The sequence below is a fragment of the Anser anser genome, assembly GCF_964211835.1.
Source record: "Anser anser genome assembly, chromosome: 2".
NCBI classification, from domain to species: Eukaryota; Metazoa; Chordata; class Aves; order Anseriformes; family Anatidae; genus Anser; species Anser anser.
Window position 1 is genome coordinate 12434351 of NC_139721.1, and position 15582 is coordinate 12449932.

General features: G+C 50.6%; 1 protein-coding gene across 7 annotated transcripts in view; it reads left to right on the forward strand.

Annotated features, from left to right (window-relative positions):
* ZHX1 (zinc fingers and homeoboxes 1) overlaps positions 1-15582 on the forward strand; it is a 27465-nt gene continuing 11883 nt past the window's right edge. For 6 of the 7 annotated variants that reach the window (XR_014580280.1, XR_014580281.1, XR_014580282.1 and 3 more), the window contains exons 1-2: positions 1-419; positions 900-1007. The gene's annotated coding sequence lies outside the window, so the exon portion shown is untranslated. Of the gene's footprint in view, positions 424-899; positions 1008-15582 lie in introns of all 7 variants that reach the window. The other variant, XM_083825583.1, reaches the window with a different exon arrangement.

Below are 15582 nucleotides of genomic sequence, written 5' to 3' on the forward strand. Positions count from 1 at the left end.
TGGAGAAAAAGCTGCCGGGTTAGGGAGCGGGGCACCGTCAGCGTCTTTATGCCCGTGGGCGTGCACAACAGCAAGGACTGGAACCTAGCCCGGGGGCAGCCCCCGCCGCCGAGCCGAGCCGAGCCGGGCCGGGCCGGGCCGGGCCGCCCGCCGCCTGCCGGGCGGAGCGGCTCCGCCCCGCTCCCTGCCAGGGGAGGCTGAGGCACCGCGGCCCGCCGCTGCCCGGCCCTCCCCGCTCAACCCTCCCGGGGGGCTGCGAGGCGCCGGGAGGATGCGAGTGGGCGCCGCGGGCGGCGAGGCGAGGGCCCGGGCGGCCGGCGGCGCTGGGACTCGGCGGCTCACCGCCCGCCCCGCCGGGAGCGCACGACTCGGGGAGACGCAAAATGGCGGCGCGGCCGTGAGCGGCGGCGGCGGCGGAGGCAGGCACGGGGCTGAGGGGGCGAGGAGGCGGCTCCGCGGGGCGACCCCAAGCGGCGACGGGAGACCCCCGGCCGGCCCCGGGGAGAGGGCGAGGTGCTCCCTCGGCCGGCCCTGAGGAGAGAGGGGCGGCTCCGAGCCCCCCCTGAAGGGGGGGAGCCGGCGAGGGGGAAACGGGGCGCGGTGGGGCGGCAGCGCCCCGCCCGTCGCCTCCTCCTCATTGTCTGGCGGCGGCCCCCGGGGGCCTGGGGTGCCTCGGGGATAAATCCGGGTGTGACAGAGCGGGGGGGGGTGTGTGGAAACGGGCAGGGCGAGCAACTTCGCTTTCCGTGCCTTGAAGCGGGACGGAGCCATCCGTGACTGGGCTCCCCCCCCCCCCACACCTCGGTGTGGCGGTGGGAGAGGGAGCGGGGCCATGTCCCCATCCCTGCCGGGGGGTTTTGGGGTGTCGGGGTGCGCTCTGACGCTCGGCTCTCCCCTAGATGAGGTGCAGCACTGGAGATCGGCAACTGCTCGGATGAGGCGCGTAATGGAGGCAGCTGTGGGGCTCTGAGAGGGAGCGGAGCGTCTGCGGTTGTCAACGCTGGCTGGTAGGTGCTCGGGCTCCCCGTCGGGGCCGCTTTTGCTTCCCGGCGGGTTGACGTGAGGATGGAGGAGTTTTACTTCGCGTCTGTCATGCGAAGTGATGAAGGCTGAGGTGTCGGTCCGCGAGCCGGGATAGACGCTGGGAGAGGTGCCGCTTGGTTGCCGAAGAGAGACGAGTGCGGAGAGCGCGTTGGGGATGTCAAAGTGCATGCAAACAGTGTATAAATAAAAAGCGGGCTTTGTTATGAAACTTGTTACGTGAACACAAACATTCCGCTAAAGGTAGAAACGAGAGGGGAATTTTGAAAGCTGTGCTGCTGGTTTTAAGCAGCAGCCTGTTTTCTGTTTGTGTTTGCTCGGAGGGATTTCAGGCACAAGAAGCTCGTGGGTACGTAGAGAAACCCGGTCCAGCTGTTGAGAACAACCTGTACGAGGCAAACCCTGGGACCCAAATACTGTAGGCCCTAAGTCAAAACCTCTCTGAACAAGCAGACATCACTTGGAAACCCATTTGTTACCGTCTTTAAACATTGCCAGCAAGGCAGCCTCTTCCAGTTACGCTGTTAATTGAATTCCCCAGGGCTCGTTAGAAGGAGATGCCATTTTTTATAACCGAGGTGACTGACCGCTAACTTCAGGCTAGCGGTCCTCGTAGCTTTGCTCGGCTGAGAAGCCCTTTGCGTTTTGGTAACGTACCTGTGCACTGTGCTTGTTTAACAAAGACGAGTTCGGGACATAACAGTTTGAGGTAGGGCACGCATTTGAGGTAGGGCACGCATTCTCTTTGTGAGGCATGCTTTCCTACTCTTGTAGTGCTTCTTGTGACTCTTCTGGGTTCCCTCCACTCTCGCAAAGCCCTTGATGACCTGTGCGTGCTTCAGCTGCATCCAGCGTTCCGGTGGCTAGCCTTAATTGTTGTCATTTATCTCTGCTGGTTATTATTGGAAAAGGCAATGTTTATTGCTGCGTGTCCATGTGTCATTGGCGACTGTTAGAGCTGGCTTTTGAACTGTTCTGCCTTTTGTAAATTTCTCCATCCTGAAGAATTTCTGTCAAATGATGGACTTTGTACTGTTGTTAGGATTCCTTTTGTTCCTAATGTACCAAAAAGGCTGTTTCCTTGTGTCTTTTGCTTCCCTTAGCAGTTTGTGGTGTTTCACTTAGGCTAATTACAATCCTTGAGCTATTTTTTCCCCCAGTCTTAAAAAGTCCAAGGGACAGGATTATTTTTTTTTTTATCTAGTTACCATTAACATAGATGGTCTTTTATTTTGGATGTGACTTTTGAATTCATAAAAGCCTTACTTCAGACAGCTATGGCTGTTTTTTAAGTCTGATGCTTTCTTCAAGTTTGAGTTGAGAATTTCTTCCATCTTTATGGAACTAACTTCTAAAGCAGCAAGTCAGTATAAACTGTTTTCCTCATTCTGTTTGCACGTAATAAATATAATCGAGGCATATTCACTTGTGGCTAAGCTATGGCTAATCTTTATTTCTATGGTCAGTTTCTCTTTGTGTGTCAAGGCTGAAGTCTAGCTGAGAATTCCCCTGTGCCAAATGCAGTATTTTTACATTATGAAATTAGCTTCTCTAATTTTTAGAATCCCAAGCCTGTTGCAAAAGTGACAGAATGAGCTCTTCGGTGTCTGTTTAGTGAAAGTCCTCCTATATAATAACAATTGTGGGGTCACGAAGGGAGGGGACGTTCTGAACACTTTTAGCTGAGTGCAGGAGGGCCTGGACACGCTGTTCCCTTCTGTGAATTGATGGTCGGTATTCCCTCTCCGTCCTGTGCTTTCGACGTGAGGTCACTGATCCATAAATGCCCAGGATGGTTTGCCTCTGAGTTGTCAGTGACTTGTAAACAAGTGATGCAGTTTTCAATATAGCACCGTTTCCCCTCTTTCCTTTGTTTCCTCGCGATTTCCCAAACAGGTAGCAGTATCAGTGTTCAAGTCACGTATCTGTCCCGCTGCAGGTCAGTTGTGTCACCTTTGCCGAATGTGTGCTCATAGAAATCCAGTTTTATGGTGTTATTAATTAACTTTCTGATACTGTCACATCAGGCATTAAAGGTGCTTCCTCCTGCAGTCTATACAAGGGATGTGATTACTTAAGTTTTCAACATCTTAATTGTTATTAGTATTATTAATTCTGATTTTCATCTTTATTGCGATTCATCATGTTAGTTTTGTTTGGGTTTGGTTTGGTTGGTTTGTGGTTTCGTTGTTGTTTTTTTGGGGTAGTTCAGGGCCTCCTGAAATACTCCAACCACTTTGCGGCATAAACAGTTGTTTCTTTTTCTGTGGAGGTGGGAGCCACCAAAAATGCTACGCTTCCTTACCCTGTACCAGCCAGATGGCGTTTCGTAATGCTGCGCCGTGCCTCCCTTTAGCTGATGGTTCATTTCCAGTTCTCTTGTCTTTCTGTCGGGGAGCTGGAAGGAACCGCACCAGGTCCGCTCGCCTCTTTTCTCGTACCCTTCAGAGTTCAGTGAGCTGCAACGTGTTGCAGAAAGCAGGATCTCTGCTACCAGGGGATCCTTTCTAACCAGCTGTGGAAGTCAGCCCAAAGTGAGCACAATTCTGCTGTCGTCGTTTGCGGGAAGCTGTGTGCCTGTCCTTAAGGGCTTTGAGATCACGGTGATTGTTGAAGTTTGATAGAATTTGGTGACAAAAGAGCGTGATCGAAAGGGGGCAAGGACAGGAGCGTGGAGTGGAGCACTTACTGTGTTGTTGGAAATGCAGGAAGGGCAGCACCACGCTCCGGCACAGAAACTGGGAAAACTGCAGAGCAGTAAAAGAGGAGCAGATATGGCGAGGTGGGAGAACATGAAGGGAAAAACAGGAAAGAACTCTGAGTACGTTGCTACTAGTTCTTAAAAGATCTTGGAGATAGATCATGGAGAACTTAACAGTGCAAACACACTTTGGAAGTTGGAGCTCTGCTTGCACCTAACAGGTCCAGGAGAGCTCAGTTCCAAAAATACACGCTTCCAGTTGTGTTTGGAGCCGTTCAAGAAAGTCGCTTGGTGTTGCAGGTTCACGTTGGGCGAGGGCCTTCCCCAGCAGTGTTTTGCGGGCTGCTGCTCCCCTTCCTGTCCCGCTGGTCTTGGGTGAAGGAATTTCACGTGCGGCCTGGGGGACCCGCGGCTTGAAGCCGCTGCTGGAGCGAGCCTTGGAGGAGCAGATCGGGTTAAGTGGTGGGCAGACAGGGCTGCGCAGTGAGGCGTGCGCAGCACCAGCCCTCGCTCTTTGGCAACGCCGGCGTCGTTCTGCGAGCGGTGCGAGCGCCAAATCCCCCCCCAGCGGGCAGGAGGACAGGAGGGAGCTCTTGAACTTTGCCGTGGTTATGGCAAAAGCTGCGCGTGTTCAACGCCCTGAATCTTCAGAGCATCTCTCTAGCCACATACGGTTTGTGAGACCAGAAATAGCTGCCAGCTTATGATGAGTGCTGTGACTTAGGCACACGGTTTGTGGAGGTTTTAAGGCTTGATTCCTCATTTATAGGTTGGGAGTCTTAGGATTTTGATGCTGTCTTACCTTAGAAAGGTGCTGAGAACTTTATAGAGGTAAATGTGTGTTTGCGTGGTCCCAGGCTGTTTTGGTGGAGGTGTCTAAGCTTGGCTTGCCTAAAAATCGAGGTGTGTTAACTTCAGGAGAACGTGGTACTAATGGGATTTCGTTCCTCCCTGTGTTACAAGGGAAAGACACGCTTCGTATGCCAGCGTGCCATTGCATTTAAACCCTCCCAAAGGACTAGTGCCTGAGTGTCAGGCTCCCGTTTGGTCACTGGGACAAAACGAGATCTGGGAATGTTGTGTGTCCTAAAAAGAGTAAAGGGGAGACAACCGGGGAGGAGACGGGCAAGAAGAGCCACTACTACGTGGGGTGTAGGGGGGGTGGTGGTTAAACCTTACTTACAGCTGCGAGCTTCTGCAGAAGGTCACAATTCCAGGTAAATCTTCGGAATGCTTTAAAAGTAGGAAAATGGTGCTTTTTGTTTTTTGTATATATGGGTCAGCTGCCAGCAGCAGCATCTGCTGGAGTCAAGGGTGCTGAGCAAAGCAGGGCTGTGTCCGGAGTAGCTGGGTTCTTAGCAGCGGTCGCAAAGGGAGCTGAGCGAAGCCCGCCTGCAAATCCAGGGGGTTCTGCTTCTCAGCACAATTCCCAGCAAGACGAAACACATCTGTAGCCGGGGTGGAAGTTCTGGAGCATTCAGCACCGCGCTACCGCCAGCCTGGTTTGTGGTGTCGAATATTACGGCTCCCCGTCCCGTGTACGTGAGGATGAGGACTGAGGAAGGCTCGCCCTGCCCGCAGCTTCGTGCCGGGTCAGCAGTTGTGTGTGAGGGGAACTCTTGGAGGAGCTGGTGCCTCTGGACAGCCCCTGTTGGTGCTGTGGGTGTCTGCTTAAGCGTGATGCAAACCCACACAACTCTGCTCCTCGTATCTGACGAATGTTTTACAACTTCGACTTCTTCACAGGTTTTACTGAAATTCGGTGGAGGAGGCTGTGGCTGAGCAGAGAACTAAATTTTTTTATTTCACTAACAGGAATAATTTACGATGGAAGGAAGCTTTTTTTTTTGGTTAAAAGATGATTACAGCTTCGGCTGTTTTACCTTCCGGTCCACAAACATTCTTCTTAAACCTGATTCCTGACAAGTAGGTTTTCTCAATTCCCTAGTCCTTGGATTCCACCAGGGGAAAAAGAAGGCCTTGCTAATGTTGGTCGTTTGTTTCCTTTTGGAGGAAGGAGGGGAGAGTTGAGAAAAAGAGTGATGAAGTAAAACAAATTTACTCCTTGCACACGTGCTGAAGAAATAGACAGGTGTGCACGTTCTTAGGAAGACATCATTTAAATCTCTGCGTACGTATTTCGAGCGGATGCGTTCTCACCTAGAGGAGCCAACATCCCCATTCTGGACCTGATCCTGCTGAGGCTGGTACCTGTGGGTCACACGGGCTGTTCTGAGCAGGGTTCTTCCTACCGGGGGAGGCCGAAGGCTGCAGGCTGCCCGGAGCCGAGTCCCGAGGGAGCCGGGCCGAGCGCGAGAGCTTGCTGGAGGCTCGGGGCTGCTGGGTGCCACGCACCAGAGCCGCTTCGCTGCGCTCCTCTGCGTGGAAAGATTCGGTCATTTCCACCCAGAGCGAGGAAATAAAAAGCTCGGTCAGCCATTTCATTTGGAGACACCCCGCCCTCCTTAAACAAATATTAAAAAAGAAAATGTAGGTTTGGGCCCTCGCGTATCCCGGTGATTTCCACTGACTCGGCTGATGCTTGCGATTGGGATCGGGGCAGGCCATGTTGTGCAAAATACAAGTTGTCTTTTTTTTTAATTTCGGTAGAGGAAGTTATAAGGTTGATGTAGTCCCTTTGATATTTGATTTAACCCGCTAACTGCCCGGGAAGGAAAAGGAGTCTGTTTAGTTTACCTTTGTCCTAGATTCAGTTTTAATATCTCATGTTTAAATGGGGAGAGGGGGGGCTGATCTTTATTCTTAATGATTCATGCTGCCTCAAAGCACAGTGGTTTCTAGTTGTGTGCTGCCTTTCCCACTGGGGGATGCAAACAAAAGAACAATAATTTCAGACTCCTCCTTCAGTTTCCAAGAGAACCTTAGCTGCTCAGGGATAGCTCTGAATTTTAAAAGCATTTTTTCTTCCAAATTACGTATTGATTGCACATAAAATAGCAGGACTGTAATATGCAATTTAAAACAAATGCACGACGGTGCTCATTTGCTTTTAATGCTCCTTTTTTATTTTTATTTTTTATTTTTTTTTCCAGCAGAAAACAAAAAGTGGATTCTGTTCCCATAAGCCGGTCTTGCAAAATCCGCACAAACATTTATTAGTCTAGACACAAAATATTCTCACCCGGCTTCAGCCTGACGATGGCAAAAAAAATAATAATAATAATAAAAAAAAAAGGCAAGCTAATATTGTCCTTGGCTGTCAAAAGGGAAGGGGGGAGTCGTGCCCCAGGCCAGTGAACCAGTAACATTTTGCTGGGGCTGCCTACAACAACAGATGCATCTCATTCCCCTGGGCTTCCAGGCCTGCCTATTCTCTTCTGCTAAACTTGGCCACTCACAAACATTCTCGTTGAGTACCACACCCCAGGCTTATCCTGGGCTCTTTTGATTCGATTTAATAACGGCACTAGGCATGCTCCTCTTTACCAGTCCTCCTCTTCTGCCCCAGGAATCATTTAACTGCCGCACTGAGTCGAAAACATTCAAAACAGGTGGGAACCGGGCTGACTGGTAGAAGTCAAAGCGGTTTAAAATAGGTGATGTGATCGCAGTTTAAATCTGCAGGAAGGGAGCATCGATCTAAATGCTTTATTCGAATCTTGAGCTGCAGTTCTCATAAATAGCAAATGCTTCTCCTTGCCTGCTACCGTGGCAGTTTGCAGACTTTTGCTGAGTTAAAGGGATAAATCATATTTGTGTGTTTATTTTATCAGTCCTTTACCTCAACGCTCATGTACTCAGACTGCTGGTTTTTATACTTCGTCATTTTCTTAGAAAATGGTGAATTATGCATATCCTGCCTGTCAGCTGATTAGTTCCTGTTACTCCCAATTTGTGTCAGGCTGCGTTTGGTTGGAAATTAAAATTTAATTGAAAATTCCCCTAAACAGCATAACATCTCTGTATTATTAATTAAACTACTGTAAATACATAGGATATCTAAGAATGCATGACTGTGTTTTTTAAAACCTACAGAAGAGGCAAGATATGATATTCATACTTAGTAGATTAAATATATTGCTTCTGTGGTGGCAGGTCCGTGCCTTAAGATTTTGAACCTGGTAGAGCTCGTGCTCAAACCTTAAAAGGAAATGTTACATAGACAGTAAAATGTCCTGCTTTTTCAGGGAGGACACTTCTCAGGTCATCCAGTCTTCACTCGGTGCAACTCTTACGAAGTGAACGTCTTCCTGTGAGGTTAGGCGCTGGTGGCCACTCATTCCATGTTCTCACTAAGAATTTCCGACCTGACCAAGACAACTTGCATCTAAACAGAAAAAAAATTATATGGACCAAACCCGTCCCTTTTTAATACTTACTTCTTTCTTTTTTTCACATTACTTTTTTTCTGTTAATAAGAACGTATCTGTTCACAGTCAGTATTTCAGCCAGCGACTGGTGCTCTCCGAGGAGGATGACTGCTGTAATGCTGATAAATCAGGTGTCATTTATGAGGCAGTGTGTTCTTGAAACGTTAATATAACTTAATGAAGTATTTCTGATTAAAACTGGTTCTGAGTTTCCTACTCGAAGCTGTAGGGTGTTTAAGCAACACTGATTCTTCTCTTCCTGCCCCCCCTCCCATCCTATCTTGTTTTGGGCTGGGCAATTTTGGAGGCTTTCTGTTGCTCCTTGATGTTTTTCTTAATGCGTACAGTATTTTTAATACAATTTCAGTGTCCGTTCTCATTTAAACCAGTGAGAACGTGATTTTAACTGCAGTATACATGTGAGGCTTCGAACCACCTATGTGGTTGAAAATAGAAGTAATCGGATTTTGATGGTGTTTAAACTTAATTTGCTTTAAGCGCAGCATTTTACTTAACGACGCACTTCTCACTTAAACCCTGTTCTGCTAACTTTCCACGATTCTGTTACTAAATGGGACAAAAAGTGAACTGCAGTAGTCTGTTTCCCGCAGTCCACTTCTTTGCTCCCTGCCAGCGCCGGCCAGCAGAGGTGAGTGGCTGGCAGGAGGAGCCCAAACATCCCTGGCAGCTCCAGGACGCGGGGGGAAGGATGCAGCCCCCTATGCTGCCTCGCTCGGCGCCTCCCACACCGCAGCGCAGGGAGGGCAGGGCGCGTGGTGGGAGTGGGGCTCACGGTCAGAATTTGGGGCGTGGGTCCGGAAGGGGTCTTAACTAAGGCTTTGAATTTGCAGCTTCGAATTTGGATTTGCAGGCCCGCGTTTAAGGTGAGCCCGGAGCAGCGCGGGATGGCGTCAGGGCTGTCGCTGGGCTCCTCATCTGGCGGCGCTGGTGAAGTGAAACAAGTCAAACGCCAAGTGCAAGCCTCCCGCTCCCACCGCAGTGAGCTGGGGTGCTTTTTCTGGTCCGGCGGCTCTCTAAGCCCCCGTGTCGCTCCGTGGTAACTCGAGCACACCGTCTGACTCCCACAGGTGACCGTCCTTCCACGGCCAGCCTTTTATTCCGCACGCTGCGCTTGGCAGGCTCTGCATTCCCGCGTCTTCCACCCTTTTTGTCGCCGGCCCGGTTGGCAGCGAGCGGTGTTGGCGCACCCCGTGAACGTGTGATGGCGGGGAGAGGGGGATCAGACCTCGTCGCGCAGGGTAAGCTGCCATCTCCTGCGGAAAGCAGCAGGAGCATCCGAGCGGCGCAGTACGGAGCTCAGCGGGAGGCTGGGGTCGGGGCACTGCCGCAAATGAAAATGCTTTGCTGGCTGCAGAGGCTAACTGGGTACACGCTGGTGTTTTACTGCGTGGTGGAGACCTGCGGAGAGTGTTTCTGCAGGCAGCTCGGTCTGCCCTCCTTTGTAGCTGAAACATCCCCAAGTTCTAAGGGGAAAAAAAGAATAGAAGGGACTTGTGGAGATCGTCTGGTCCTGCCTCCCGCTCAAAGCGAGGTTAACTTTGAAATTAGATAGGGTTGGTCTGGGTCTTGCCGAGTTTTGCGGTCTTCCAGGGATGGAAATTCCTTAAAAGTTGCCAGCGGATCTCCACGACCTCTCCGGACAGCTGCCTGCAGTCCCCAGCCGGTGCGGAGCTGCCGTTACTCCTCCATCGCCCTGCCCCAAAAGTGGTGGGTGATCTCCAGGAGCAGGCCGAGAGCAGGCTGGCCCGGCAGCGAGGTGGAGACAGACCTGAAGCGTCCCCGCAGCCTCTCCTGGCAGAAATTCAGCACTGCACCGGGACCGCTGGCATGAACGGCAGGGACCGAGCACCCTGCGTACGGAGAGGGAAGCTCAAGTGTTGTGCTGCTGCCGTGAAAAGTGCTGCTGCCGACCCGCGTTGGTGGGATCAGGCCAGAGGATGACGTCCTGAAGAAATCGCGAGCATCGACCAAAAAATACACCTCCCCAGTACAGAGGAGTCTGCCAGTAGGGTCTAGGTGAAATCTGCTTTGGTTTCGTGGTTTAATTCAGCTTACAGTTGCAAAGCTGATGTGGGACACCGGGAGGCACCTTCAAAGAAATCTGAAATGTCAGCTCCGGAGTCACGTTTTTGACTTCCAAGCGGAGAAGCAAATCTTGTGACGAAGGCAATAAAGGACTTCTTGTGCCCTCTGCAGCCTTTGACCTTCGCCTGAAGCGGCAGCAGACCTAGGGTGCTGGAGGCGGCTCTGAGGAGGGCGCGGGGTGGGACGCGGCTGGTAGGAGGTGCCGTGAGCACCAGCCGCAGTGGCCGGAGTGCTGGAGGAGGCTCTGGAGAGGAATCGCAGCCTGGATGCTGCAAGTCTTCATCTCGACGCGTGCTAAGCTGGGTCTCTGCGAGAGAGTCTCGTTATTTTTACCCGCTCAAGTGACACTCCACGTACGTGCTTTCTCCCAGAACGCTGGCTCCTGCAGGCACTGCGTTTATGCTCTTGGAGCGAGTATTTTGGGATCTTTTACGAGCTACCTGAGCCTCAGGTCTGTGTCCTGGTGTATTCAAGTCGGCGTGTGCGTGTGGAGTATGTAGCAGAGCGTGTTAGTGTCACCTGGTGAGTCCATTGTAAGTCCTCGTTTCCACTTTCTTCTGATCTTCGAGATGCCATTTTCTTACTTGTTTTTATTTGAAGGCTGCTTTTGTTCCCCGGGCCTTGGATTTAGGGGAACATCCAGCTGGTTCAAGAGCAAAACGCGAGAGCGAAGCAGGGAAGAGAGGCGCTCTCCGTGCACAAACCACGTTATCTTTCTTTTTCTGAGCAGCTCTGTGCCTTGGGGATCTGACACAGGAACTTGAAATCTGGCAAGGATCTAGCCTGAGGTCTGACAAATGCGTTCTGCTGCTTAAAGACAAGAAACTGGCAGAATTATGAGTCATAGTTTATCGCCACCTCTTTGTATCCAAGGTAGGATTTGCAGGATATTTTGTTACCCGCTCTCGATGTGCTTTTATGCCTGTCACTCGCGCTTTGCAGGCTGCTTTAAACCGCCGCTGGTAAATGGATCCTCCTCCTCCCTGTCTGGGTTGTCACCCCGGCGTGGTGTGAAGCTCCTGCTGCCGTTGCTCCTGCCAACACCGCTGGCTTCAGGTAGAGAAGCACCCTTAAGGCCCGAGCCCTAGTGAGACCTAGCCCCACTTGTTTAAGGACGGGCAGAGAGCTCCCCAGGCTGCTGATTGCCATCGAGCCTTCCTTTCACAGCCGCTTTGAAGTCTTTCCCATGTGATGAGGGCACGGAGGGCTGGCGGGAGGAGGAGGGAGAGGAGAGGCAAGCTGTGCCGAGCTGTGTCACCTCGCAGAGCGGTGACGAGAGGATGAGTCGGGCCGTCTGGCGAGGGAGGGACCATCTGCAGGGCTGCAGCTCTCCTCCCTGACAGCGCTGAGAGGTGCCTGGGGACACGAGCTCCCGAAGCGAACGGAAGGTTTTGTACTCCCAGCCCTACGCCAGGGCCTGGGAAAGCTGAGGTCTCTAGAAATTTTTTCAGCTTAGGGGAAAAAAAAAATAAAAAAAATGGAAGTTGAAAGGAACATTTTGTGAAACGGTGCCTGTGCCAGACTTTCGTTTTAAAGGAGGAAACCCTGGGGGAACAAAACCTTTTGTTTTGGTGTTTTAAGGAGAAACTTTTTTTTTGATAAACAGCTTTTGAAGTGAATCAATTTTTACCGTTACCTTTTTTAAAAGCCGATATGGAACAAACATTTTGGGGGTTGAATTAAATGTTTATTCAACCCCAGACACGCTCCGCAATCTTTTCAGGTCAATAATGTTATTTCCTCTTCCTTCCCATTTTTCTATGCAACAGCACAGCAAGCAAAACAAAACAGAGCTGTAACTATGCAAAAAAGAATCCATCTCTAACTCTGCCACCATTTTATTGGCTAAGGTGAACACTTACATCGGTGATCGTGGCCAGGCCTGATCCTTTAAAGAATAATCACGTCGGGTGCTATAAGCACTGGGTGCTCACTGCTTGAATTAAACACGCTGGAGGTCCAAAAATCAAGACCTGCCTATGTAAAGTTGAGCTGCCCAGAGGAGCAGGTGAGGGAAAATAGGTTTAAATTGAGATTCGCTTTTGTTCTGGAGTCAGAAGCAGTAATGCCCTCTGAACTCCCCAGGTAATGGACAACGGAAAAAGTGGCTCTGTAAAACCAAGTCCTTCGCCCTCCTCAGCTGGAAGCAGCAGCGGCAGCACCCGTCAGAGCAGAACAGGCTGCGCTGAGCTCTGTGCAGAGGAGTTCTTGACGTGGATACAGCAACGCAGAGTGAATGGTAATGGTTAGGAGTGGGCTAAACAAAGGACTGACCATTCCTTATCGTGGATTAATTGGGAGCCGTAAGGAGAAGCCAAAACAAAGCTTTCTGGGCTGAGGAAGATTGCAGACACCTACTCATCCAGGTGATTTTAAGAGTTGGAAGCAGGTTCCTCTCCTCAGACTTCTCCTGAGCCACCCTGTTTGGGCACATCCTTCCAGTTCCGTTGAGTTTGGGTTTTTGTTGCCTTTTTTCTCCCTTCTTCCTGCATGCTGGATAGAAGTGTCATACAGCAAGCAGGAAAAATGACTTTTCGTGAAGCATATCACCTGAACATACAGAGAATAGTTCCTGTAATCTCATTTCGTGCGGCATCAGCTACTCCTGTCTGGGGTGTGGAAGGACGAGGCAGGCAAAACCTAGAAACGTGTTCTTTTACGTGCTTCCTGCTGTCAGCCATATATCTTTTCCTCCTTAAACTTCAATCAAAGAGGCAGCGTTTAGGAAACATATAAATCTTTATCCAGATCAGCTACAGAGATAACTTTTAAGTGTTGAATTCCACTCTGGAGAGTAAGTCTGTCTTAATAAAATTAATAATGAATTGGTATTATTAACTGTTTATGTTCTACTTCTGAAGAGCAGTGTCCTGAGCAATTGCCCGTTCAGAGATAAAAATATAAGCTCCTGGGCTTTTGAAAATGTGTGCCTGCGCTTATTTTATTTCCCTGGGAAAATACCATGGGCTGGCTTTGCTAGGAATGTTACTTGTATGAAGATCTGAGGTAAAATTACAAAAGGGCGTTGCAGTAGCGAATGTCTTGAGAGCTGAAGTGCAACTACATGGACGTTTTCCTCCAGATTCCTCCACTGAAGAGTCATGGAATGGGTTGGGTCGGAAGGGACCTTGAAGACCATCTAATTCCAACCCCCTGCCATGGGCAGGGACACCTCCCCCCAGCCCAGGCTGCCCAAAGCCCCATCCAGCCTGGCCTTGAACACCTCCAGGGATGGGGCACCCACAGCTTCTCTGGGCTGCCTGTGCCAGGGCCTCACCGCCCTCTGAGTGAAGAATTTCTCCCTTATATCTGATCTAAACCCACCCTCTTTTAGTTTAAAGCCATTACTCCTTGTCCTGTCACTACACGCCCTTGTACAATGTCTCTCCTTGTCTTTCTCAAAAGCCCCATGTGAGTACTGAGAGGCTGCAGTAAGGCCTCCCTTCTCCAGGCTGAGCAACCCCAGCTCTGTTTCTCTGCAGGAGAGGTGCCCCAGCCCTCTGATCCTGCCCGTGGCCCCCTCTGGACTCGCTTTTACAGATCCGTGTCCTTGTGCTGGGGGCCCAGAGCTGGGTGCAGGGCTCCAGGTGGGGTCTCACAGTGGCACAGAGGAGGATCACCACCTCCCTGGAGCCGCTGGCCACGGTTTTTTTTGATGCAGCCCAGGATATTGCAGGCTTTCTGGGCTGTAAGCACATGCTGCTGGCTCTTGTTGGGTTTGTCACCCACCGGGACCCCCAAGTCCTTCTCCGCAGTGCTGCTCTCAGTCCGTTCGTCCTGCAGTTAGTAATCGAGTCTTAGATGCTGGGCTGTTGACTTCAGCTCTCTGGATGCAGCCATCCAGCCAAAAATGAAGCTTTTTGACATGGTGCAAACACCTGAAATGCTTCCTGACAAACCAAATTGCACAACGGAGTTCCTATATTGTAGTGAGACGGAAAAACACAAAAGTAGAGTCCAGATAGGAATAGAAAATCTTTGCTCATGTATTTGACCTGAAAGTATTTAAGGGAGAAGCCAAAGCAACCTCTGAACCATTAGTGATAGTCTTTAGGAGTTCATGGAGGATGAGGGGTGGTCTCAGGGGAGTTGGGGCAGGCAGACATAATACACAGGAGAACACGTAGGGAATTACGGGTCAGTTCATGGAATCTGTTCCCAGAAAAATACAGGAAGATTTACTTTAAAAAAAAGTCTGTAAGCACCTAGAGAACAACAAGATTTTATTTTTAAGACGGGTGGATTTGTCAAAAAGCTATCCCAAGCAAACTTGCATTCATTCCTTGTGAGTGGAATCTGCCTCCTGGAAGGGGATGTTGCAAACCCTCCTGAAGTCAAAATACATGAGAAGGTCGCCCATGGCATCCTCGTCAGCAGAACAGGAGAGGTGTTCCAGAGGAACTGAAGGACTGGGGTGGTGCATAATTGCTTTGATCTACTGCTCAAGTGTGAGTTGTCGTAATTCCCTGGTAAACTGAAAGAACATAACCAGGCAGCGTGCTACAGCTGCGCTAATCCCATTAGTAACCGGTACAGGGGTTTCTGGAAGGTTTGTAGAGGAAGGAAGGCTGGGAAGGGCAGCAAACATCTGGCTTCGGTGGGATTTGAGAATAGTGAATGCTGTTGTAGCTCTGAATTAAACAGGGTTTTAAAATCACAATGTCTTTTAAAAAAATTGTGTAGTGAGATGAGCGTAGATGTGGCTTTCTTTTCCTGAGACGTGTTTGCCTCAAAGAAACACGTTGCTTGGTCAACAGTAGAGGGCTGGGACTGTCTGCCTGGGCATGGTGAGCAAAACCAAACACAGGAACCAGGGCCGTTTTATGGAGTTTTAGCTCTAAGGGCACAGGTGATGCAATTAATTTCACGTGGGCTTGTAGGGTTATAGGCAGCTGGGTAAGTGAGGGACTGGGGAAGCGCTTATTGATCTGTTGGACGGGGTTCACGTTTTCGTCTTTACCTCGGGCCTTATCTCGAGCGTGCTTCCACGCTGCGTGTCAGGTCAAACACTGCTTCCCCTCGCGCTCTGGGCCGCCCCACGGCCTGACCCTCAGCAAGCCCCGTGCTCGCTGGGCCGCCCCGAGAGCCGGTCCTGCGTTCTGCTCGGCACACGGGGCACTGCAAAGCACCTCGAGTCGCGTCAAACTGCAGCTCCGGCCAGCTCTGCTGGCTGCTAAGCAGCTTGTGACAACTGGCATTTCTGGCATTTCGGAAATTTTACTCAAGATCGCAGAAAAATTAGGTAATACCACCCAGCTCTTCCCCAGGAGAATTGCCCAACATTGCGTCTTGGCAGTTGCCTGTCTTTTGTGAAGAGCCCTCCAGCCCCGCAGAGGAGTGGCACAGTTAATGATGCTCTACCTCTCGTCCCTCAGGGCAGGGAGACAAATGGATCCATTTAGC